The following is a 26811-nucleotide window of genomic DNA, read 5'->3' as shown; positions in this document are numbered from 1 at the left end:
GATTGCCAGTTAACCTATGCTGACTTAGGCCAGTGTTCTTTGGAACTAAGGACATAAGGTGGGATGAACTGCAATGGGTGAACAAGTCTTTTAGAGGAAATGGATCTTTTCTTTTTTAAATATTTTTTAGCTGTAGATGAACACAATATCTTTATTTTATTTATTTTTATGTGGCACTGAGAATCAAACCCAGTGCATCACATGTGCGAGGCAAGTACTCTACTACTGAGCCACAAGAACTTTTCTATTCTTGGTTTTGGCATTGTATGTGATATACATCCAGGATGAAAGAATTAGAGATGCAGGAAGATTAGCAGACACGGGTCAGATTTTCTATAGAAACTATATACCTGGATCTGAGCTTTTTCATGTAAAGGAATTTATTTCTAAAGCTTGGGAAATTTCTGTAAATAATCAGGTAAGGCAAGGGGAGAAGGAGGAGGGGTACTGTGGATGAATTCAGAATCTAGCCTGAGAGACAAACTCTCACAGTCCAAAGGATTAAAATGAGTAATTGAGTCAGATGTTATCCATTGCCAGTTGAGGCCATGACAAGTTGGGTCAATAGAAAGATCCATCAGTTTGAGACAGAGCCCTGAAAGTGGTATCCATGAACTTATCCACAGACCTTGCACTGAACCCATCAGGATATGAGGTAATGGGATCACATCAACTTTACCTGGGCAGAGATGTCCATTCTTGATCCCTTTTCACCAACACAATGAAGTCAAATAAGCCTGACTCCAGCTGCCATCTTAGAGGAGAGTAAGGGAAAGAGAATCTGAAAGACTAAAACATTAGCACAGAGATAAAATGTTAAACTTATTAGATATTTTTGAAAACATCATGACTCATAAAAACCAAAATATGATGATTTAAAATATATTCATTGATTGACAATCTCTTCAAAAGATGGAGTCTAATTTTTGACTGAGTGTGGGCTAGACTTAGCGATTTGCTTGTACTGAACAGAATAAAACAGAAATCTTGCTGTGTTACTCTCAATACTAAGTGGTCATATAAGACATATTGGGGCTTCTGTCTTCATCTGTCTCTCACTTGGATGACTTTGGGTAAAAACAAATGCCATTGTTAGGAAGATAGTCAAGTAGTCTGGTGAAACCTACATGGCAAAAATCAATATCTCCTGCTAATAGCCCTGCGGGTGAACTATTTCAGAGGTGGATCCTTCAGATAACTGTAGCCCTAACCAACATCATGAATGTAGTCTCATGGAGGACCCCGAACCAAAGCCACACAGCAACTAAACTTCTCCCAAATTACTGGCACACAGAAACTGTGAAAGAGTAAATTATTTTTTACTTTGAACCACTATGTTTTGAGATGCTACATTACAAAACAATAATTACTAATGCAAATGCCAAAATATCTGTGTGAGGTATAAATAACATAATTTGGTTAGGAGTTTATATAAAATATTAATATACAAGAACCAACAGGTCTTGCTTAAATTAGCAGTGATTAAAATACATATGGAGAAAAGAGTTCATGCATTCTGAGCTTCTGGAAAAAGAATACAGTGTCTTTATTATTTCTGAATTTTCCCTTCGTGCCCAGCAACAAACCTTAGGTTCATTAGTTGCTCACTAAGTGTTTGTTGAAAAGAAGAGAATCTTAGGAATCCATAATTGTTAGGAATCTTTGAGTTTGTGTACTAAAAACTTGTTTTTTGAGACTATGATAAAAATAAGTTCCAGAAATGTGAGGTGACTTTTCCATTGTCATGCAGATAAAGGGAGACCAGGAATAAATTTCAGTCCAGCTTCTATTATACCAGGCATAAGCTTTCACAGCATATTTCCATATTAGAGGATTGTGGGGATGATTGGAAATGTTTAGGGAAAGAGTGAAGAGGACATATTGAAGGGAATATAATGTGGAAATTCCTCTGATCCTTCCCTTGCTTTGTGTATTTTTAAATGTGTTTCTAAATTTGAGGGCAGGAGTAGACCACATAAAAGCATTGAATATTCAGGTCACAGAAAAACTAAAATGTCTGTACTGAGGAGAACTCTTTTCCTAAAAGTTATTCTTTCTCTATTCTTGGCTGTGTCCGGAATAGGGAGGGGAATATTTTATCATAAGTAAACACACATGGGCTGAACATAGGGAGTGGTGCCAGAGTATGAGGGAGATTTGCACAGGACTCTGCCACATCATGATACCTTTATTTATTTTTACCATGATACATATAAAAGTGACATATTCACTCAATGAAAATGTTCTTCCCTTTGGGGAAACGTAAAAGCAGGATTCAATTAGATGGGCTGCTATCGTCAAACCAAGTCTGTATCTTAAAGTCATGATGATAATTTTTTTCTGGTTGTCCTGATGTCTGCTGAACAACCAAGATTTTATGAGGTACATATGAACAGAGCAATGAAGAAACGGGCACTGAAAATGGAATTGCAGAGATGACTGTAGCACTCAGAGAGAATTGGTATATGGTGGGGGACAGCAAGTATCTCCTCGTTGCCATGAAAAACACGTTTTCTAGCCAATAGTTTCAATTGTGTGTGTGTGTGTGTGTGTGTGTGTTTTATTCCTGGATAACTGGGGAATGTGTCCCAGAGATTTGGGGAAAACATTCTCCAACAGTTAGAGGAACTCATACTGTCTGTGTAATAAAGGCAGCTACCACTTGCATCCACTTAATGGGGAAGTAAAGACTCGGGGGTCAAAAGGCCCAACCCTAGACAACTGGAAGATACACAGCTCCATACACAGCCAAGATCCATAAATGTAGGATGTTTCTTTATGACCATGTGTGATGATACCCGAATCCCCAAGTTTGTTGGTCACCCAGGGATTTTAGTAGAGATTGTACTCATGTTTTGGATCTTACCCTTTCTGTGGTTCTGTAACTTCTACATCTCCTTCCCCTTAAATTGCCAGAAGGTCCTCTAAATCTAAACTATGTTCTCTGTCATCTTCTTTTGACGTACTGAGGTTTTCCCATCAGTGTAGCTATGTAGGTTGGAAACCATACTCAGGTTCAAAAAATGGATGAAAATTCTTCAAGGAAACAAATGATAATAAATGGTGAAGAAGATGTAGGGGATCCAACTAATCCCCATATGAGAATCCAACCAATATGGAATCAGTATGGAGATTCATCAAAAGAGTAGAAATGGAACCACCATATATGGCCCAGCTATCCCACTCTTCGGTATTTATCCAAAAAATCTCAAATCAGCATACTATAGTGATAAAAGCACATAGATGACTATAGCAGTACAATTCAAAAGAGATGATTTATAGAACCAGCCTAGGTGCATGTCAATGGAACATAAAAAAAGGGTGTATATATACAATAGAGTTCTACTGAGTCAAAAAAAAAGGAAATTATGTCATTTGCTGATATGTGGATGGAACATGGGAGCATTTTGATAAGAAAACTAAGAAAAATCAAGAAGTCAAGAGTCCAGATTTTTCATTCATGTGAAAACTAGAGAGGGAAACTGTGGGAGGATTCTCATGCAAATAGAAGGAAGACCAGTAAACTAGAGGAAAATAATCAGGGGGAGGGAGGAAGGGAGGAATAAGGGAGATACTGGGGAATAATCGATGAAAAAATGTGAGAAAAGGATATAAATTCTTACCTGCTATCCCTTTCCAGTGTCATTTTTCAAGAATAAATTCTCCATACATTCTGCCTGCTTTACAATGCTTTATAGCATATTTAAAATTTTGTGTTGATTTCCAGATTTCATATACCTTACCTGTGGAAGAGCTGGAATAGTTCTTTTTTATTTATTTCTTTAGTTAGCCATAACCACATCTGGACTGTGTATTAAAAACCAAGAGACAATAAATTAAAGAAATTGGTACAAGCGTCATAATGGGAGAATTGGAGAATTGACATATTCTTAGTGACACTTTTCCTTGATAATTGTCCATTTAGTTGAAACTCCTCAATAAAACTTATAAAATTGTAGGGAACATTCCTCAAGCTTATCTGACAGCAGTCGCTGACACCATGGTCTAAGTAAGCCAAACAGTCTGAAAAGAGAAACTGAGGTAATGGTAAAGACTCGCCATGGAATGAAGGTCTTTGTAGCTGTTGAGGCTGAGTTTGAACTGAGGGGAGGACTCGTTCTGACATGCTCACAGAAAGCTGTGATGTGAGCTCCCCCACGCTGCCTTGCCTCATGCTGTGTGCTGGAGCTTGCCATTCCCCCAGTCCTTTGTCTCAGACCTGTTGCTGGGCAGAATTGCTTAGGCATGCTTGGTTTGTTTACACTACCTGGACCCTCGTCATATAGTTCATCTATAGGCTGACTCTGTTATACTATAACAAGCATGTTAACCTGATTGGATAATGTGTCTATATATGTCCTGTGCAACCCTAAATAAAATTAGATCAGTGCCTTCAGAGCTCCAATGCCTGGGTAAGCGTGCTGGGTAAGAGTAGGCATCGTCCGTCCTCACCTTCAGCAAACCTGTCTCAGAACATCTATATAAAATTATTCACACAAACTCACAAACCACATATACAACAACATACATGTAATATTGACAGTACTGATATCGTATATTAAACATATTGGTAATAACTCACCCTGAAGACACCTATTTCTGTTTTAACCCAAATGAGTTTCATCCCACTTGAGAATGTTCAAATAAAATGCACAGCACACAAGAAATGGTACAAGTATGGAATCTGTCAACTTCCACTCCTCCCCAAGACTCAGGCAGTCCAGGAATGGAGCCAGATCCCTGAAGCTCCAAAGCTTGCAGGTCCCCTTGATACACAAACAATGCATGCTTTAGGATAAATCCCTTTGTGCTACTGTCCTTCTCCCATGAATGTGTAGGGCTGTGACAGTAAGCGGCCTTGAAATGCAGTGTTAGCCCTTGCCAAGTATCTCAGGGACAGCAGAAACACTTGGACCTCAGGATTCCCAGTTCTGTGAAAGTCATGTAACTTCTTGCTTCTTGAGTAGAGATGGGAGACAGTCTGACCATAGCCACGGTATGAATATCCCTGCCCTGTGCCTCTGGATAGCTATCCTTCTTTGATGAGCAATTCCCCACTTAGACACATTGATTGAGCCACTTCTGTTTGTAGGTCACTTTGGTTGCATTGTTTCTGCCCAGCCCCAGGAGAGGGACACATTTCCTCCAGTCCAGTGAGATATTCCAAGACAAGAGTTCACTAGACGTGTTAAAATCTCACGCAGACCATTCAGTGTATGCTGACACATAAAAACCTGTGATCCCAATTAATAAAAAACAACACATGCAGATCCAGAGCCTTGGTGCAAGCAGAGAGGATCAGCAACTGCTTCACCTCATGACCACAGATAATTGAGAGATTTCCCCTTCCCCACACCATGACACATTGCTTGAAAATATAATTGTTACTTGCACATCATTGCCTCACTGTTTATTACTTTTACATTCCCTAATTTCTGAGAGAGAACAAATTGTATTTGGTCAATTGTGTGGAAACATGCGTATCGACTCACTTAAAGCTTTCAATCTTCATGATGTATGTCAGAGAGGGTTTTCATTCATAGTAATGTTGCATGGACTCCCGCTGTGGTTTGGAATGCATTTGTACTTTTAAGGTGTTAAGGTTCTGGGCTATAATTTTGTTATTTTCTCTGAATGCAGAATGTGACCTGTGCCCATTTTTGCTCAGTTGGTACTATAAATTTGTCGATGCCCTCAGTTAAGGTGATCGGACGTTTTTAAAGAACGTGTTTTCTGTTGTGGGCAAAGAGTGATCCAGGAGCAACTGTCTTGAGTAGCATGGCACAGGTATCAAACTGAGGGCAAGCAAACACGCATGTATTCAAAGCTGAATTAAAAGAAAGATGCAAAAGATTTGATCACCTTGGGCGACCTGGTCCATTGTTGCTCAAATGCGCAGAACGCTGCTCGCGTGGTAATCTCTTTGCAGCTATCTCTGTCCCTGAGCCCTGTGAAAATGTTTCTCTCGGGTTCTTCTATGACACGCTACCATTGCCCTCTATCTCAGGATGCTGCAAGAATTTCTGCTGACAAACTGATGACTGTATCCTATACAGACAAGAGTGGGGTCGGGATCTCACACGCTCAGCTTCTCTGTAATGATGCCCCCTGGTACCCTGTGAACCCACAGCAGATGCTGCCTTTCAACTGCAATTTCCCAGCAAAGACATAGATGTAAAATAGATTTGCAGAGTTTCCTCCAGTGAGAAGGAAGGGGCTTGTTTTGTTTCAAGATGATCTCCCTGCTCCTGCCTTTGTGTGGTCCCGCACCCAGCACCCTGCAGACGGGAAGCACTTCTGTGGGCCTCACTCTTGCCAGAAGTGGAGCCGATCTCCCTGGTGTTAGCAGGACAGGTTTCTCCACGCCAGTGGGGTCTCCCGATGTCCCTTCCCAGAATGTCCGTGCTGGGTGTTCAAGGGGAACAGAGCTGCCCACCAGCAGGGGGACAGCCTGGATCCTCAGAGTACTTCCAGAAAGAGGCTGTATCCTGAGTAAGAAGAGGGGTTGAAGAGGGAGGGATGGGGACTTTCCTCAAGGAGAAGTATTAGGATGAGTGTGACCCCATTCTCACTAAACATGTATTATTTAAAGCCCACCATGGGATAAGCAGGAATAGATGAATAGCTCTGTATGTCCCATTTCTTGGTCCACATGCTCTTTGCTGGGTCTATATGCAAACCAGGAGAACCACTCTGTCATCCCAGAGGGGACTGTGGGACCCTGGGCAGGTTGCATGTCCTCCTTGGTTTCATGTCTTTGTCAAATGGGGGGCCCCATGCCAGTCTCGACTGGAAGTAGACTGGGCCATAGAGGGAGCTCAGGAAGGTCATCAGGAGCCCTGGGCTCCACAGGGCTCTGCTACTGACCCAGCATGTGATGTAGTTCTAGGCCCTTCCCACTTCTCAGCTTCAGTATCCCAGTGACTTGTCAGGGTTGACAATTGAGGAGTGTTAGATGCCTGGGAAGAGGACCCTGGTCCCCCATATATTCGTCTCTTTCTCAACTACTGTGAGATCCGGAACATGGAGAACTTTCTCTCACCCCATGGATTACTTCTTGGGAAGGTGTCTAGTGCAAACCTTTCCCTTTGTATTGGATGCTTTATTTTCCCAGGTAAGCTCCATCTCCCACTGCCTTGGCCCTGGGGCCTGTGTTTATGGGCTTCTAATCACCAAAGACTATCAATTAGCTTAATTAGAGTATTCTCCCCTTCAGTCATGGCCCTCTGCATTTGCTGTCCCCCTCCCACCTCAGCTTCCCTCATTTCAACTCAGAGAGCAGAGCTGCTGGCTGCATCGCCATAGCAACCAGCAGCTAGGGCCAATTAAGACATGACTGAGTCATCAGACACCTAAGCTGATTATAGAGTCCAAAATATTGGCTGAAAGGAGGAAAACAAGGCAGGTCCAGGCTGCAGAGAGGTGGGCAGCAGAGAGGCTGAGTGCTTCAAGCCAATCCCGACCTGGACTTGATGGAAGCCACGGGCTGGGTGTCTGCAGTATGGCCTGTGCCCTCCGCTGGCAGGTCAGCCAGGGGCACTGCACGCCTCCCTACTCAGGAAGGCAGTTCGGGATTCCTCCCCACCCTCATACCCCAGACAGGAATTGGGGTCTGCATTTTTAAATACAATTCAGTATGGCAGGCTGAATTCATTCCTGAATTCCCTCGAGTCCTAATCTGGTGGCACGTTTCCTTATCTTCCAAAGAACTCTGTAGCCATTTCTCTAATGAATAAAGGCATGTCCTACTTGTTTGAAGCTCCCTTGTCCCAGTCAAGCCCTCTAATGGCCTGGCTCCTGTTTGTGTGCTTTTAATCACAGAAGTCTATCAATTAGTGTAATTAGCATATTCCAATTCCAGCCCCCCTCCCAACATGGCCAACACTCCAGGTTTCCTGCTGCCCTTTATTTCACTTACTGATGAAAGATCTTGGCAGCATTGCCATAGCAACCAGCCACCAGGCAGTTTAGGCCATTGTGGGTCTGGACACTGAGATGCAAAGCTGATTATGGGTCTGGAAACTTGGGTGGCTGAACAAGACTGCTGGAATTAAGACAAAGAGCCACTTAACTGGAGAGAAGGGGTGACAGAGCCCCTCAGGATTTCAGCCAACTCCCTCTGGTTTCACCTCTGGCCCCCGCACCACTGTGGGCATCTGCAGAGGTGAACAACTAGAGAGCAGAGGTGAGGGGTCGTTTCCACCATTAGGGATCATTGTCGGGGTTGGCCATGGCCCCAAACCCCTAGGTCGAGCACGGTCTTCCCATTGGACATCTCCAGGTCCTGTGGATTTGCCTGGCCCATCGCAGGTGCTCTTGATGCTTGATGCCCAGCTGTCCTACCAGAGAGGCACTACTAGTGAGAAAGCACTTCCTAATGCAGTGCATTCTTCTGGGAAATGACTCTAATGAAAACCCTCTGTTATGTGCTCCAAGGCTCCTGTTCAATCTGAGCAGTCTGCTCTGGTAATGATGGTGTGATTCCTTGCAAGCAGGGCACAGGAGGTGTTGATCACTAACAGGCTCGAGTGCATAGGGCTCTTTTCACCAGCAAGAAATTCCCCCTCCCACTAAGCTCCCCCCTCTACACTCACAGGCTCCCACTCATTTACATGCAAAGAGCAGGGCTTCTGGCCCCTGCCCACATCACCATAGCAACCGGAAGCCAGAGAGAGTAGGAGAGTGTGGCAATCACTGGACACCAAAGCTGAGCTTATTAAAGTGTACGCTGCAGATGGACTGGCTGTTGGCAGGAGAGCACAAACCCTCACCCGGGGAGAAGAAGCACTTAGTGCTCCCCAAGACCCAACTTCATCCTTCATCAGGCAGGTAGTTAAGAGTAGGTTTTGTCTCCTTTGGGATGGAAGGCCTGTGCTGGGTCCATAGCAAGTGTACTTATGCCTCGATGCTGGGAGGGTACACCAGGCACAGACACCTCCACTGCCTACCTTCTTAACAAACAAATACTCAGAAGGCAACGTATGCTCCAAGTGTGCATCCCCAAGGCTGTATCTCCTGCACCGAGCGGTGTCAGAGAAAGGGCAGGTGTCTTTGCTGCAACCTCGTGTCCTTGCTCATTCCACTGTCTCCGCCGTGGATGCTGCAGGTCACGCTGTCCTCTGTTGTGATTAAGAAAAGACATGTTCCTCAAAAGGTCATGTGTGAGATAATGCAACAATGTCGAGAGATGTAAGCAGTAGTCTACGACAGCTTTAACCTAACTAGTGGCTGAATGCACTCCTATGGATTAAGTGGGTGGTAATGGTAGGCAGGGAGTGTGTGGCTGGAGCAGGGAGGTCACTGGGAGCATGTCTTTGGAGTACAGCTTTCATCCCTGGTCAAAAGAGCTCTCCCTTTTCTTCCTGGTGTCCATGTTCTGAACTGCTTCCTTTCACAATGCCCTTCTCCATGAAGTACGGCAGCACCGCAGGCCCAGTTCTATGGAGGCTGCCCACTGTGTGCTCAATCACAAAATCATGAGTCCAAATAACTTCTCCTCCTCTAAGAGGTGGCTGTTGGCTCTTTTGGTCACTGTGACAAAACAGTTGACTACAGCATCCTCTCTCCCCAAACTCCGCCATCTACTACTCAGACCCCAGCCTGAGGAAGTGACACTGAGTACATGGAAAGAAAGGAAACTTCCCAAAATGTTTACAAGATTTCCCACCTTCCTATACCTGTGTGTAGACACTCTGTGACCCTCTGGTCTCTGTAGGTGAGCTGGGAACATCCTCTCAAGCCCCCCCACCCAGTTTCTCTCCACATCACAAAATTATGCTTCTCTGCTGGGTGATTCCGCTCTCAAGTGAAACAGTCTGCAAAGTGTCCCATCTTCATAAGGAAGAAAAGAAATAATCAAAATCCTACCTCACTTTCTGGTCTCCCTCCATCTAGCATATCATTCGGTATTTGGTCTACGCCACAGTTTATCAAAGACCACTGTCTCTCCTTGATTTCTCCAATTTTTATTTCTATTTTTTCTTCAATCCACCCATTAAACTTTTATGCCCACTACTCCGAAGAAATGGAGACTGCACATACCCTGTGTGACAAAAGCTACTCATCGTTTGTGGTCAATACTCATCAATACTTGTCTGACTTGACTGATCAGTAGAAACTGCCAGTGCTGATCACATCCTCCTCCTTTCAATAGTTTGCTGGAATGGACTTCAGTACTTTTCTGCGACTTGGCTCTCCCTCTGCCTCAGTGTCTGCCCCTTTGCAGGATCATGGCTCATTGTTCCTTACCTCATTGGCAGGCTCTTGTGTTAGCTCCCTGATATCTTCACTTCTTGCTATGGTTTGGGTCTTTAGTGTCCCCAAAGGTCCATGAGATTAGGGCTCGCTCCCTACCTTGGTGCTACTGGGAGGTGTCAAAGCCGATATGGTGTGTACTGGTGACCAGCGTTCAGGGCATTGGTGCATTCCTTCAGAGACAACTGGGAGCCCAGTGCCTTTCTCCTCTCTTTTGCTTCTGTGCCATGAGGTGAGTGGTTCTGCTCAACACACACTCCTGCCATGATGTGCTGCCTCAACACAGGCCCAAATCTAAGGAGCCAATGGATCATGGACTGAAACTTTCAAATTTGTAGGCAACCCAAACCTTTTCTCTTTTTCTATTGATTAACAGATGCACACCGTTAGAATCATAAGCTGTAGCATGGAAATGGCAATTGGATAGGGATAGGGTTCTTGGTTTGGAGTCTTCAACTACCTAGCCCTTTGACCTCTGACATATCACCTCAGTTGCTGAAGCCTTGGTTCGCTGATGTGCAAAATGAGAGTGTCAGGTGGGGGGAAGGTAGCACCATGCTGTATGAGGTACAAAGTGTCATGCCGGTCTAACATTCTCAGAGCCAGTAAGACTCTGGTTGATGGGAACCACCCTGGCAGACCTGGAGGCCTGGGAACTGCACCTCTGCTACAATGGATCAGTCAAAATTGCAGTTCCTGTGTAGCCAGCTGAGGGTGAAGAAGCCAGCATTGTGGACTCCAGGGCAGAACCTGCCTGGGATTTCACATAAATAACTGAGGAAACCTACCCTCGCAAGAGAGAACATCAGAACCCGGGCAAAGAGCCGTGTTGAAGATGAATCCGAGAGCCAGCTCTGGTCAGTGAGGTCATTGCTTGACTCACCTGCAGCAGTGTGGAGGTTGCATGTAACAGGCTGGAATTGCAGCTGGCCACTCCATCACTGTGCACTCCCGTCCCTTTTCTCTGGAGGTACTCAGTGTGTAGCAGAGGGGAACAGCAGAGAAAGTCCGGTTTGCGATGGTTGAAACCCTGAAGGGATCAGTATGGGTCTGTGGGCAGGAGGGAAGATCTTTTGGGATAAATCCCTTCAATTCCTTCCAAGCCATTTATCTTCTAAGATTGTTAGTGCACACATTGAATTTGTAGTTTTACATTTTTCCTAACTAATCAGTTCTTGAGCAAAGCTTTTGCACTGTCTTTACTCTCTTCATTTCTTTTGTATTGTATTAAAAAGAAGCAAACAACAAAATCGGTTGTCCCAATTTGAAAATTGATATCAGTGAGGGTGAGAAAGCATAGTTTCAAGGCATTAGAAATTAGCAATTTGCATCGAAATCTCAGTGGAAAGGACTCATGGACTTTAACTCTCTGAGCCATAATGACCTTTGGATCAAGTCAGGTTGCAATGTAAGCATTATTCAGAATGCGTAAAACATCTCAGGCATCTGGTCGTGTTCATCCTCAAAGACTGACAGAAAAATGCTTTGATTTGCAAGAAACGGGCAGGGATGCTTCCCTGCCCCTGGTCAGGGCCCAGTGGAGTCACAATCAATCATCACTAAGCCCACTGCTATTTCCAGCGTCCTAGCCCAGTCTTGCATTCTCACTGCCTCATCAAGCGCCTTGGAATTTCTAGGATGGGCAGGGGAGTCTTAGCAAAATCCCAGATGAGCCCCTCTCCATCATAGTTCAGGAAAGTGCTGTCCAATCTTGAGTCCCAGGGAGTCCAGATCCCCCATGATCCTGAAGCACCTTGTGAACCTGAACCAGTGGCCCATCTTGTCCTTTAATCCTGAGAAACTCTTTCCTGCTTTCAACACCAGGGCAGGTCTGTTCCATCTAACACCTCAAGAGTCCTTCTCATTCATTCATTGCTTTGTGTGTTCGGCACACAATTCATGAAGCATTTGGATGTGACAGGTGTTGCACACAACACTGGGGATCAATGGGTGGCTGAACCCACCTGTGGCCTTGTCCTCCCAGCGGTCTGACCAGGTGTAATACGGATCATCATGCTGAGCTCTGAGAGTAAAGTAGAAGCAACAGCGTACCGAGGAGGGACCAAAAACATTCCACCCTTATCCCTGCTCCACCCTCAGCAATAATCTGTGGGTCCCGAAGGCTGAACGGATGGCTCTGGAAACCCCACATCTCCATAAAGATATTCCCTTGTGGCTTTGCATTTCAGCTAATTCACTTTGGAGATCTATATCAAAATAGAATGAACTCCAGAGCCCTACTGCTTACATCCCCCACTAAACAACTGTCAAGCTTGGATTACAGAATGTGTTTGCTTTTCACTAATTCTTTAGGGAATTTTGAATTTCTTCTTGGGTCTCTGAGGAATTCGATCAAGAGCTTTGGGAATAGCCACCATTCTCTTAAAAGAAGATCACCTCAGGATGTTGGTTCTCTGTTTCTCTCCAATAAAGACTGCAACCCCTTCCCCATGATCTTCTGACAGTGGCTTCCAATGTACATGTGTGCTTATCAAAAAGAGATGGATTTGCAGGAGCATGACGCCATCAGGGCTAAGCACAATCCCCTTAACCAAGGGCATTTTGACACTCAATTTCTGACTTTGAATTTCCGATCCCAAACTGCTTTGCGACGCAGTGATGATTCCCATTCACCTCCAACTTCTGCTTTGACATCTGGAGCCTTGAATCCATTCTAGCTTCAACCAGTGACCTGCAAGTGCTTAACAGCGCCCAGACATACCCCTCTCGACTTTTACTCTTTAATCAGTAAGGTAGTTCATGTTTCTCCTCCTAGGACACAGGCTGCCTCCATTTCCTGACATGCAGAATGCTCTGAAGTTGAAAGTCCAGCGCCACCTTCTAGCCTCTATCCCTGACCTGTGACTCCCTGACCAGAGAGCATTCTGGGCCCCTTCTTGATTAGCACAGTGCTATGAGGACTCCACACGCCAGGGCAGCACAGGTCTAGGACCCTGTTTTATGAACTGTGTTGCAATTCAAAGTCCATTCACTACTCCTCTTGGGATTGACCCACGCTGCGTGCAATCTGCCTCAGCCTTTTTTCAGACAACTGTGCTCAAGTCGTTGGCTCCAGAGCCCAGTGCATTCCTGTTGCAAGGGCAACATTTTATTTTGTTGGTGGTGTATTTTCCCTGTGCCGTGAAGTAGATCTTCCATTTGATTATGATTTTCGTTTCTACATATGTCCACTCTACTTTGTATTTGTTTTAATAAATAACTAAATTATCACATACATTCTCCCTGCTGTCAGATCCATTTAGGTGCAGTATCTTCTCAAATATTCTTTGCATTATCTTCAGGAGTATTTTCTTTATTGTTTGGTATAGTTTCTGTGTGTGAACATATTTTGATGTAATTTCCCTGTCTGACATGACATATGCCTCACCATGTACTATGTTTTCTGTTCCCCCAGTTTTGTGTCTAAGGCAGACATTATGTGTTTTCCTTTAATATTCATTCCTTTTTCCAAGCATAGTGAAAAGTGAAGAATTATACCTTAAAACTTATTGATTACAATAGGATATACTGTTTATCATCTCCTCATGTTAACTTGCATTTTCCAATATTTCTTTTGCCAATGTTTATTTATAACAATCTATGTTTTATAAAAGATTGAAATATTTAGTAAACCAGGAATTCCATCTAAGAGATACCCAAACAAAAGAATTTATTGATTTTATTCCTTTGCATTATTTGAAAACTAACTCTCTTAAATCCTTCATAAAACTAAAAAGTGATATGGATCATTGTACAGTTGTTGTAGAAAATGTCTGGCATTATCTACAATTTCCTGTTTCTTCTGACCCTGAAGTTCTTAAAAGTTCTTATCTCATAGAATTGTTTCTATGTCAATATTCTTTCATGGGAACAACATTTTCATTATCATAATGTTTGGCATAGTGATGACTTCCTAAATTTTTTAAACATGCTTTGAGGCAGAAAGGTTTTGGGCTTGGGGATATAGCTCAGTGATTCAATGCTTGCATAGCATGTTCATGGCCCTTGGTTCAATTCCCAATACCACCTAAAAAGAAAAAAGAAAAAAAGAAACAAAGGATCTAGCACCTCTAAATGCAACTCTGTGGTTCTACTGAAAAGATAGCATTTGCATATAAAGTGATGTGTGGAGATGTTCAAGTTATATTGAGCATGAATAAAGTAGGGGTACTAACTTGTGACTACTATGATGCAAGTTTTCCTAAGATTTTAGTATGAAATGTATCACACACCCAAAATGATTCACTGAAGTTGTATAGTGGAAATCTATATAACCATCAATTTGATACTACTCCATTAGCCTTTTTATCCTTGCTTTATCTCTCTCTCTCTCACACACACACACAAACCTATACATATGACACATAAATGTGTGTGATACACACATTTATATATATATATACATATACATATACATATATATACATATATATTTATACATATATACATATATATATACATATATATTTACATATATTTGTCCATTATGCATCTAAAAATTCATGTCATTTTTGGATGCACTTTAAGGTTAGCTGTAGGCAACAGTACTTTCCAACCCTAGAAAATATACCATGAATGTTTAGAGTTTAATATTTTTATGGTTCCTTTTTGTCTTTTGAGTTAAAATTTACATACAGAAACTCACAAATCAGAACTATACCAGTTACTTTTTTTGACAAATACACATATATCTATCTGTTTAGAGAACTTCATAATTTCCCCAAACCTTTCCTCGGGTCTCTTCCCAGTCAGTGACCACTCTCTTCCTTCATAGGCAATTACTGGTTTCCTTTTTTTATAGATTAGTTTTACTATTTCTAGGATTTCATGTAAATGGTGTCGTATAGTCCTCTGTGTTTTTCTTGTTTAATTGAGCAAACAGATTTTGAGATTCATAGTCATATATATGGGTATATTTTCCCTTTTATTGATAAGAAGTACTGCATTGTATGGATACACCAGAGTTGGTTTGTGTGATCTCCTTGTAAACTATAAAAAGAAAAAAGAAGAAACTTTGTGTGTATGAAGAAAAATATATGGTGATTTTGGTATCACCCAAATACTGATACCAGTTTTCTATAAATGACAACATTTGTGTGTCATTGTTTAAACTGACCTTCAAAAGCAATAACTCAGACTGATGAACTTACATTTTGTAATATTTCCATTCCTAGCGGTATCTTTTTTGTTAATTTATACCAAATATCAGTGAATTAAAAATGAAGTAGAGTTAGTGAATTGTCAACAAAATTTTGCAATATCATTTCTTAGCACAAGATATGTTTTAAGTCCTTTGTATACCACCCAGGTTATTCAGATACTCTGGGTGAGGTTGAATGTGTGATGAAGGAGGACTAAGAATACTCCAAAGGCTCTTTGCCAGGCCACAGATGAGGAAGATTTAGAACTGCATAGGCAATCAGGGCAAGATAACGAATGAGGAAGTCATGGGCAGGCCCAGACGGTATGAGCACGAGGGTCCACCAATAAGAGAAACTCCCCAGATGATGAAAGTGCTCATGGACATGAGTAGGGGACCTGATCGGGCAGACACTTCCATGCTCATGCACATAAGTGGAGGATTCAATAAAAAGACTAACATAAACGTGTGGACACGCAGGGTACCAATGAGCAATAATGAGGGGAGTATGGAGAGGGGTGGAGATAAAAAGGGAGGAAACCCAAAGCCCATAAAAAGAACAAGTTAGTACTTTCCCATGAGACTACTGGCTCCTGGGCCCCTTCTCTTCAGAGAAGTCTGTTACTTTGTTTCTTTTGCTCTTGCAATGAATCTTTTAGCTTGCTATTCTTTGTGTCCTGTTCTTCAATTCTTTGCTGAGCGGAGACAACGAACCCAAGACCCCTAGACGGTAACAAACGTGGGGGCTCATCCAGGATCGGGACCACCGACTCAAAGGTCAGTAGCAGACATGTTAAACGGCTGATGAGACCAGGAAAGTGACAGTTGATTCTCCGGCACTTCCTTGGTTCTCTAAGGCCGGGGAAGCCCCAAGCCACAATTAAATTAGCACGGCTGAATTCCCAGGCTGTCTCATTTTGCTTTCTGAGCAGCTACAGAATGAGCAATAGACCCCACTGTCCTAGACAACATTGGCACAGTTTCTTCTCCTCTTTGTGGGAGAGAACTCTGTCTTCAGATGCAAGGCTCCTAATAGGTCGTTTATGTCCTCCACAAGTTCCTTGTCCCTTCTGCCAGGGGGACTATCCATGGCAAGAAGAGAAAACCAGTCCCAATCTGGAAGAACTTCCTTACTTTCTGAGACATTTAAGTGATCATCTCCCCCTATCTCACAAAAGCATGAGGGAAATAAAAAGAGATTGGGGAGGGGGAAAGGAAGAGGCAACTATGATAGTGGCAGGCCATCTCCTTCATTTTGTTTGCACAGCACTTTGGGAAGCAAGGACTAGGTGGGTTTCAATGCCATATTCCTGGGTGGAATTTCTTTACACTAGGCTGGCAAGTGACTCCTTAGATAAAAAGGTGACAAAAGAATTCACTAGAAGGGTACCCTCCCTACAAATCCTTTCCCTCCTGGCAGCCATCAATCCTTTTGTATTAGCAGTACTTTGGGAGATACACGTATTCAAGGAATGGAGACATCAAAGATACCTTGGTTACAAAAAGAAATATCGGGGACCTGGACCACTGGCCATGAGTAAGCTTGGCTAGTCCCTACTAGGACATGGTCCCCCTCAGATAGACTTGGGCCAAGATGGTCTACTGGACTCCAGGCTGAAGCCACCACTCTGGATTTATAAAAGAGTGAGATGGGAATTGGGCAACCCCCATCAAGACCTCGTCTTTCTTTCTGTTTCCAGGTGGGGTCCAATTTTCTCAAAATCCCACAAGGCTCACCTCTCTCCTGTCCGCTCAAAAACTGGGATAAGCTGAACCCCAATTAAAATAAAAATCCTTGATTTTCTTTTGCACTGAGGCCTGGCCTTAATGCCATTGGGAGACGGAGAACAATGGCCACCAGAGGGGACTTTAAACTCTAGTACCATTCAACAGTTAGACCTATTGTATAAGTGGGAGGGTAAATGGAGTGAAGTTCCTTATGTACAATTGTTCTTTTATCTAAAGGATCACCCTGAACTAGCAAAGGATTATAAATTCAACACTCAGAATTTGGCAGCATTACACTGCTCTAAACTGGAAACAAAGACCTCTGAAAGGGGAAAATCCCTTGCTGGAGGATAATAAGCCTCCATCAGATGAAAAGGAAATCCCACCTGCTCCACTTACAGAGGAGGTTCCAGTTCCCAAGCCCACTTTCTCACTTTATCCTAGTCTAAGGAGGTCAAAGACAGAAGAATTATGCTTAAAACCAGACCCTTCTTATTCAGGGGCAAACTTTTCCCACGGTCAGGGAACACCCAAGAGGTTCCTTACCCAGGTGTTTCCCCTTAGGCAAATGCCAGGAGGAAAATTTCTACCTGAGGTGGTACACATCCCTTTCTCACTCACTGAACTAAAGGATGTTAAAAAAAGACCTTGTTGGCTACATTAAAAACCTGAAACAATATAGTCAGACCTTCTAACAGCTATCAAAGCTTTATGACTTAACATGGAAAAATGTCGTGCTACTTTTGCGTCAAAGCCTGACTACCCTGGAAAGACAAAGAGTTCTATAAATGGATACTGAAACTGGAAATGATTACTATATGTCTCAGGGAGGAAAGGTGACAGTGACAAGAAGTTTGGATATCCCCACCAGTGATCAGACCATCCCTGACAGGATAGGGATGAATGGGACAGACATCATTTCTTGTATTGTGTAATGAAAGGACTAAGAAGGGCCCAGGTCAAACCCCTCAATTATGCCCATCTGGCCATTGTGATTCAGTGTAAAAAGGAGCCACTCATACCCTAAAATACAGAGGCTCTGGGAGGCCATTACCAAAAATACTATTATTGAGCCAGGGTCTCAGACAAAGGAAATCATTTTTAAAGATAAATTCTTGACCCAATCCACTCCAGACATACAGAGAAAGCTCCAGAAATTGACTGTGGAACAGGGAATGGCATTGGACTAGTTCGTCCAGGCTGCTACAGCAGTCTTCTATAATCAGGACCTAGAAAAGGAGAAAAAGAAGAACAAATAACATGGAGAATTGATGGCAGCCATGCAAGCAGGTCCTCAGTGGTACTCCTCCACCTCCTGCTTCTCGTGCAGGAAATAAGGCCATTTTAAAAAGAATTGTCCCAGAGGAGTCGACCACCTATGTCCAATTGGACTGCCTCCTGAACCTTGTCCTCTGTGTCAGGGGAACCCTTGGAAGGTTAGATGTCCTTGGAACCTGAGGGAATCAAGGCCATCACCTACCAGTTCCCAATTACAGGTCCCAGGGGCTTCCTTTGTGACTCCGGTTACTGAAGTCCAACTTGAGGAGCCCCAGGTAAACTTGCTCATGGACAGGCACCAGATAAACTTCCTTCTTGATATGGAAACCTGATTCTTAGTGCTGTCCTTCTCTCCTGGACCTCAGTCCAAGACAAAGTAACCATTCAGGGCATGTAGGGCCTGCCCTGTAAGAGATATTTTACTGGTTCTCTTGCTTGTTAGTGGGGTAGTTTCCACTTCTGTCACTCCTTTCTCATCATGCCAGAGACCCCAACCCCTATATTAGAAAGAGGCCTATTATCTCAATTAAGGATCAAGTTGTTGTTGCCACCTGGGGAATATAGCTATTTACCTTTTTAATAGAGACAGAGGTGGACCCCACAGTTTGGCTGGATAACAACACAGTAGAAAGAGCACCAACTGCAACCCTTGTTGAAATTCATTTTAAGAATCCTTCCTACTTTCCTTGTCAAAGACAGCACCCCTTACATTCTGAGATTAGGGAGGGACTTATACCTATTATATTGAATTTAAAATGACAGAGACTTTTTAAAAAATATTTTTAGTTGTAGATAGACACAATACCTTTATTTTATTTATTTTTATGTGGTGCTGAGGATAGGACCCAGTGCCTCATGCCTATGTACTCCACCACTGAGCCCCAGCTCAATGACAGGGACTTTTGGTAGAGTGCTCTAGTTCTTATAATGCTCCTATATTGGAGTCTCACAGAGGGTCCCAATAAATAGAGAATAGTTCAGAATCTTCATTTAGTCAATGAGACTGGGTATAGATCTTTCTGTACCCAGTGGTTCCAAATCCATATACTCTCCTTAACCAGATTCCCCAGGGAACTACATATTATACTGTCCTAGACTTAAAAGATGCCTTTTTCTTCATTTCTCTACATTCAAAGAGTCAGCCTCTGTTCACCTTTGGGGATCCTACCTGTAAGGTTGGACAGATTATTTGAATAGTCCTTCCCCAAGGATTCTGAGATAGCCCCCATCTTTGGATAAGCATTGGCACCGGAACTCATGGATTTGTCATACCTTGAAAGAGTGTTATTCTAATATGTAGATGATCTTCTCTTATGTGGACTTTTAGAAAGTGATTTCTGAAGGGACAAGCTCAATTCTCAGTTTCCTGACCAATAGAGGATATAAAGTATCCTTAGAAAAAGCACAATTGTGCCTGCCCTGGGTTAATTGCCTGGGCATTAAACTGGAATGTGAAACTTAAAAGGTTGGTCCCAAAATAATTCAAACCATACTGTAATATCCACTTTCTCAGACAGTGAAACAACTCATGGCCTTCCTTAAAACAGCTATTATAGAATTTGGATCCCAGAATATGTGGAGAAAGCAAGACCCCTTTACTAGTGCCTCAAAGAGGCACAGGAACATTCACAGGCCGTCATTAACTGGACTCCAGAGGCAAAAAAAGACCTTCAATACATTAAAAACACCTCTTACCCAGGAAACCACTTTGAGTTTACCCACTCAATCAACCTTTCAATTATATGTTACAGAAAAAAATGGAGTGGCACTGGGAGTGATTACTCAGTTATTGCCCCCCCCCCAGCCAGTGGGTTATCTAAGTAAAGAATTGGACAAAGTGGCCAAGAGGTGGCCTGGATGTCTTAGAGCTGTGGCTGCAGTGAGACTCATAGTCCCTAAAGTACATAAACTTATTCTGGGAAGGCCCCAGACTGTATTTACCTCCCATGACATAGGAGGAATTCTAAATTCTAAAGGTAGTCTTAGGTTAACAGACAGCCATATACTTAAATATCAGGCCCCTTTGTTAGAAAAATCCAAAATTACCTAAAAACTTATCATATCCTTAATCCAACCTCTTTCTTACCTGAGATAGAAAAAAAGTCTTTCCATTTTTGTGAGAAAGTTTTAATGAAAAATTATGCTGTCAGACCGGATATATCTGATCATCCTATAGATAACCCTGACCTTATACTATATACACTGAGTTCATTGGTGACTGATGGAATCTGGAGATCCAGATCTGTGGTAGTAACAGATTTTGGGGTACTTAAAATAGGGTCACTTACCACCAATACCAGAGCTGAACTGGTGGAACTAGTTGCTCTCACCTAAGCAATGGAATGTTCTAAAGATAAAAGGGTCAACATACATACTGATTCCAAATATGTTTTTCTTATACTTCATACCCATGTAGCTATCTGGAAAAACAACAATTATTCACTACTACTGGCACTTGTGTTAAACACATCAAGGAGATTCTTTGTTTCTTAGAGGCAAGTTTTCTGCCCTCTCGGGTGGCAGTTATCCATGTCCCTGGACATCAAAAAGGGGAAGACACAATAGTTAAAGGAAACAGGCTGTGGATATAACAGCCAAGGCAGCCACTTTACAGAATTCCACAACTGCTCTGTTCCTATGGGAAAACTTTCTGCCCCCTGAACACCCTCAATATTTGACAGAGGAGGTTCAACAGGCTATAACTCAAGGATACCAGTTAGATCATAGAGTATGGTGGGTTTCCCCTGAGGGAATCTTGTTATTTTCCCAAACATCCCAATTAAAGATTTTAAAGGCTTTCCATCACCTCTAACATTTGGAAAGAGATAATACTCTTATTTTGATACCAAAAAAAAAAGTTTTCAGGAAAGGGCTTAAAAAACAGAGTCCAACAGATCATCCAAAGTTATGAAATCTGTCAGTGAGTTAATCGTTGCAATAAATGTCTCTGCCCTCCTGGACACCAGAGGATGGGTTATTAAATAGGAGCGGATTGACAATTAGACTTTACCCATATGCCTGAGGGTCCAAATTAAAATATTTACTGGTTCTGGCAGATCCATTCATTGGATGGGTAAGAGACTTTCCTTGTAAATCTGAAAAAGTTATAGAAGTTGTAAAGATCTTACTTCAAAAAGTTATTCCTTGATTCTGTCTCCCTCAGAGGCTTCTGAGTGATAATGGACCCACCTTTAAGACAAAAATAAGCAAAAACTCTCTCAAGAATTAGGAATAAAATTTCACTTTCATTGTTTATGGAGAACTTAGTCCTTGGACAAAGTAAAAAAAGACCAATAAATGTCTCAAGAGACACTGAACCAAACTACTCTGGGAAACCCAGGTCCCATGGATTAAACTTTTGCCAATGGCTCTAATAGGGCTAAAAAATACCCTTAGCCAATGGGGTCTAACTTCATTTGAGTCCCTATATGCAGGGCCATTTTTATCTAATTGTGTACTTTTGAATTCTGAGACCTCATAATTAGTATCTCGTGCAACTCAGTTGGGCAAGTTTCAACAGATCCTTACAAAAATTCCACAAGAACTTCCTGAGGGAGGTCATCAAAGGTCCCCCTCTTCTGTCCAAGAGATCTTGTTCCAGTAAAAACTACAGATTCAAACAAGGGGTTACATACTCCAAACTGGGAGGGCCCTTACCTTGTAATCATGTCCACCCCTTTAGCAGTTTATATGGCAGGACAAGACTCCTAGATACATCATAACTGTCTTAAAGCCTGGAGACCCCATCTTGAGTCCACCACATTGGAGACTTCTACAGACCACTATACCTGTGAGACAATAGAAGATCTCAATTTCCTGTTTAAATGAGCTAAGTGATATAATTGTTATTTGTCTCTTTGTTATAATACCTCTACATGCTACTTGCTATGGGACTAGCAGTAATGGCTCCAGAAGATTAGAACCCTACATGTAGGCTATCTTTAGCTTTAACTTATTTTGGTATAATAATCTTGCTTTGCATATTGGAGCTATTGCCCATGCTCTCTTAATCAAGGCTAAGTTCATATTATTCTTATAACCCTTGGTTGTTATAACAATCATCATCTCCCTTACCAGCCAAGGCACAGGTTATACACTGAGTACTTGGGGAGGTAATTCATTAGTTAATTTTTTCCAGACTATCAGTATTGGAAATAGACTTTGCAATTGTTGGATTTGCCACCCACTTCACACATCTATTAGAGTTCTCATGTTTGTCCCTGTGTGTGATGAGAATTTAACCCTTACCCTTACCTCAGAACAAACCAAGCCAAGACCTTTATAAATTTCTTTCCAGACACCATACTCTTTCCTGTATGCTGACCTTATACCCCGCTTTTACCACCCTAACAAGACGGAAGTATTTTATGCTCCATGCTATCGATCCAACAGGTCATGTTGTTCCTGCTGGGAACGAGGTTCCACTCAATGCAGCACTCAAAGCCAATTTCCCACACATGCTATTTCCCTAATCCCTCCCCTTTATAATAATAACTACTCTCCTAATTTGACCCATTGGTGCCCCAGTGCCTACACCTACCCAAACAGAATCTGGTGCCCCTGCATAGATGTCTGTTGTGTATGGCAAGGACAGACCTGTCAATTGGCATGTGCTGTACTCCCTAAGACCATACATGACCTCTTCGGCCTAGCCCATGACTCCGAGAGCTCTGTCTAGCTCATGTATAGATTCTTCCCTGTGGGTCCTCAAACTCCTTTCATGGTTACCTCATTCAGCTATCCGCAAGGCATGTGCCCCTTCAGGGCATACATTTATATGTGACCCCAACACCTACCTGTTATCTTTTGAGGGCAATACTGTTTCGCAGCTTACAAACCAAGCTATCACCTATCCATGTACTGATAATGTTCAATTTATAAGCCATTGTGCCCTTGGTATGCTTGAACAGCAGAGGATAGAAATTAACATGCATAATGTCACTCAGTCAAGACCCAGGAGAGCTCTAGGATTAATGAGCAGCTATGTACCTTATGGTGCCATGGGCTGGATTTAATTACCATGAAGTCACTCTCAAAAATCCCACTTATACCTTGGAAATACTTGCAGAAAGCACAGGCTGTGCTCTTCAAGGATTACATGAATCCTTAGACTCTTGCTACTGTGATCTTGGACATTCATCTGGCTTTGGACTACTTATTGGCCAGTGAAGGAGGTGTATGCTAATCAACAAAACCTGTTATACAAACATCAATAATTTGGAAACAGTAAAAATCAATATAAATTTTAAAAACAGACAACATGACTTCACAGATATAACCAGGAAATTGACCCAAGTACCATTTGAGCCATGTCAGGGAAGCTATCCTTTCATTAACTTGGTTTCTCCCTTAGTTGGACCCCCTGTTAATTTTCATTAAAGGTCTAATCTTTGCACCTTGCATTCTCAATACATTAACTTGGCTTATCCATTCCAGGCTGAAAGCCATTAAGATGCAGATGGTTGTACAGATGAAAACTCGCATAAATGTACCTGCCAGTTTTTACTGAGGGCCTCTGGACCATCCTGACAACACCTCTTCGCCTTAACCTCTCCTCTGGAGGACACTCAGACTCAAGCTTCACTACGCCCCTTTTCAGCTTGAAGTAGCCAGAGCGGTCATCATCCCAGTTCCCAACAGTAGTCGGGGTGTCCTCTGAGGGGCAAATTGAGGGAAATTTAGAAATGCATAGGCAGTCAGGGCAAGATGGCAAATGAGGAAATCAGGGGCAGGTCCAGACAGTATGAGCACAAAGAGGGTCCTCCAGTAAGAGAGACTGACGAAGGTACTCGTGCACATGAGTGGGGGACCCAATCAGGCAGACACTTCTGTGCTTGTGTACACAACCAGGGGATTCAATAAAAGACTTAAGATAGACTTGTGGACACCAAGGGTACCAATAAGGGGAGAATGGAAAGGGGAGAAGATTAAAAAAAGGGAGGATATACCCAAAGAAACAAGTCAATACTTCCTTATCAACTCCCAGCTCCTGGACCCTTTCACTTCCAAGAAGTCTGTTACTCTGTTTCTTTTGCTCTTGCAATAAATCTTTCAGCTTGCTATTCTTTGTGTCCTGTTCTTCAATTCTTTGCTGAGTGGAAACAATGAACCCAAGATCTCTAAATGGTACCACAGAGAGATTAGTTCCTCAATCATAAAGAAGGAATAGGGCAATGTTTGTAACAAAACATGAAGAAAAGCACAAGTAACCATTCATAAACTTGACCAATTTCAAAATCTTCTCAATCACCAAACAAACATCAGAAAATATTTCCATTACATTCATATGGTCCAGGACATGGCAGAAGCATACCTAGAGGACTCAGAAGAATCAGACTCATACATCCAACTGGCTACTAGAAATAAACACTTGACATTTCATTATACCCAGAATGTAATAGTTGTACAAGGCAATTGTAATTATAATAATCCCATGTGACAGTCTTCTAGGAAATCATACTACAATGCAAATATTTCTACCAGTAGAATTTTATGCTCATAGAATGTTAATGCCAAAAAGCTTTTAAGCATTACTAACATGTAGTTTACATGTTGTGTCACAAATTTATACTCTTGCAGGCAGGAAGGAAAACAACAATTTCTTCACATATTTCTCACACTGAATATTATGACATTTGTTATATTCAACACAGTAAGCTAATTTATTTAAAATTTTTGTTTGTATTTTCTTTCCACAAATACTGGATATCGTGAATTAAATCAGCGCTAAAAGATAAGTTTAAAAAAATGAAGAAAACAGAATGAAACTAAAAAAGAAAATCAGAAACCTCAAGGAAAAAAAAACTTATGATTTGGATCTAACTCCGTGTATGTGTGTGTGTGTGTGTGTGTGTGTGTGTGTGTGTGTGTGTGTTTGCATATATATACACATGAGTATATACAAACTTAAAAAAATTGTTCCGTGCCCCAGTGTAGATCATTAACCTACTTAGAATCAAACATGGCAAAACAAATTTTTACATTTTTTCCAGTCTTCCTGAAAGAACAGTGGTATTTGTGGCTAACAGTTATTCAACACTATACATCAAACTCTTGCTAAGAAACACAATATTTGACCTGGTTATCATTTTGGTAAACTGACATATGGGCAAAATTCTAAGAATAGAATTAAAGGCATTCATGGACTCTGTCCTTCGATAATTTTCGGAAGAAAACATAAAGGGGCTTCCAGCTCAGAAGAGATATTGAAAAATACTTGGTGAAAATGGTCTGGTTTGCAGACTTTGGGTAATGTTTTTCAACAAATTCAACAGACAGAAAGAGAGTTTTTAACTGACAGGGCTCTGACCACTCACTGGCTTTATGCAAATTTTCCACAGCCTCCTCTCTCAGCATCATCGTCCTGTTAATATTAATCTTGTATTGGCCCCCAGAATGCTCATGTCTATACTGACTGATTTCCTTAAATCCTGTATCCTAGTCTGTGTGAATGATTTAGCCATCCATTTACATATTGCATTGCATTTTCTGCATCTGCTCTTGAACAGTATTACATAAAACAGAATCCATATACTGTTTTTTAAATTTTATCCTGACCTATAATGATTTCCTTTATATCACCCCCTTTACTGAAGGATTCATAAATTTGTTCTTCAATTATGTAAAGGGAAAAAATATCAATATTCAGCTTTTATTTAGTAATTGTTCTTGTTCTTTGTTCTCACCCCAGAAGTGCTGGTCCTGGTACTGGCTCAGCTCAACATAGGAGTCTGCACAGCACCTTCAGGAGGCCACCCAACATAGTGAAGAGAGGTGGACCAGGAATTCCTAATTTTCTAAGACTGAATAGTATTGCTTTGCAATATTTTCTTTATTTATCTGCCAATAGATTATTTATGTTGTAGCCAAATCTTGGATATTGTGAATAATTCTGCAATGACCATGAAAGTAGAAATATCTCTTCAGGATCCTGGTTTCAATTCTTTGAATGTATACCCATAGTGGGATTGACAGATCCCACTTAGAAAAATTTCTAAGATATTTTTTTTTAGGAAACTCCATACTGTTTTCCACAGCAGTTGGACCATGTAAATCCCATCAACAGTGTAGAAGGGTTTCAACTCCTCCACATCTTTGCCAACCCTTGTTAACCTTTTTTGAAATAATAGCCATCCTAACAGATGTAAAGTGATATCTCATTGGGGTTTTGATTTGCAATTTCCCAAGTATACCGAGCACATTTTTCATGTAAGTGTTGGCATTTTGCATGTCTTCTTTGCAGAAATGCTGGTTGAATTCTTTTGCCTATTTTTAATTTCCATTATTTGGGTTTTTTCTCTTGTGTCAGTTCCTTATATATTCAATATATTAACTTCTTAGCAGATATGTATTTGGCAAATCTTTTCTTCATTCTGAAGGCTGACTATTGACTGTTCTCTGTGAAGAAGTTT

At 41.9% G+C, this 26811-nt stretch overlaps 1 protein-coding gene across 6 annotated transcripts in view; it reads left to right on the top strand.

Moving 5' to 3' along the window:
- LOC306650790 (uncharacterized protein) overlaps positions 1-26811 on the top strand; it is a 388837-nt gene that overhangs the window by 73547 nt on the left and 288479 nt on the right. For 2 of the 6 annotated variants that reach the window (XR_013761014.1, XR_013761015.1), the window contains exon 3: positions 16054-26585. The exons of 3 other annotated variants lie outside the window; for them this stretch is intronic. The gene's annotated coding sequence lies outside the window, so the exon portion shown is untranslated. Of the gene's footprint in view, positions 1-16053; positions 26586-26811 lie in introns of those variants that run through there. One more of the 6 variants, XR_013761016.1, reaches the window with a different exon arrangement.

The sequence above is a fragment of the Sciurus vulgaris genome (assembly GCF_902686455.1).
Source record: "Sciurus vulgaris genome assembly, chromosome: X".
NCBI classification, from domain to species: Eukaryota; Metazoa; Chordata; class Mammalia; order Rodentia; family Sciuridae; genus Sciurus; species Sciurus vulgaris.
The sequence above is the reverse complement of the archived record's forward strand: the minus strand, read 5'-3'. Positions and strand labels throughout refer to the sequence as shown.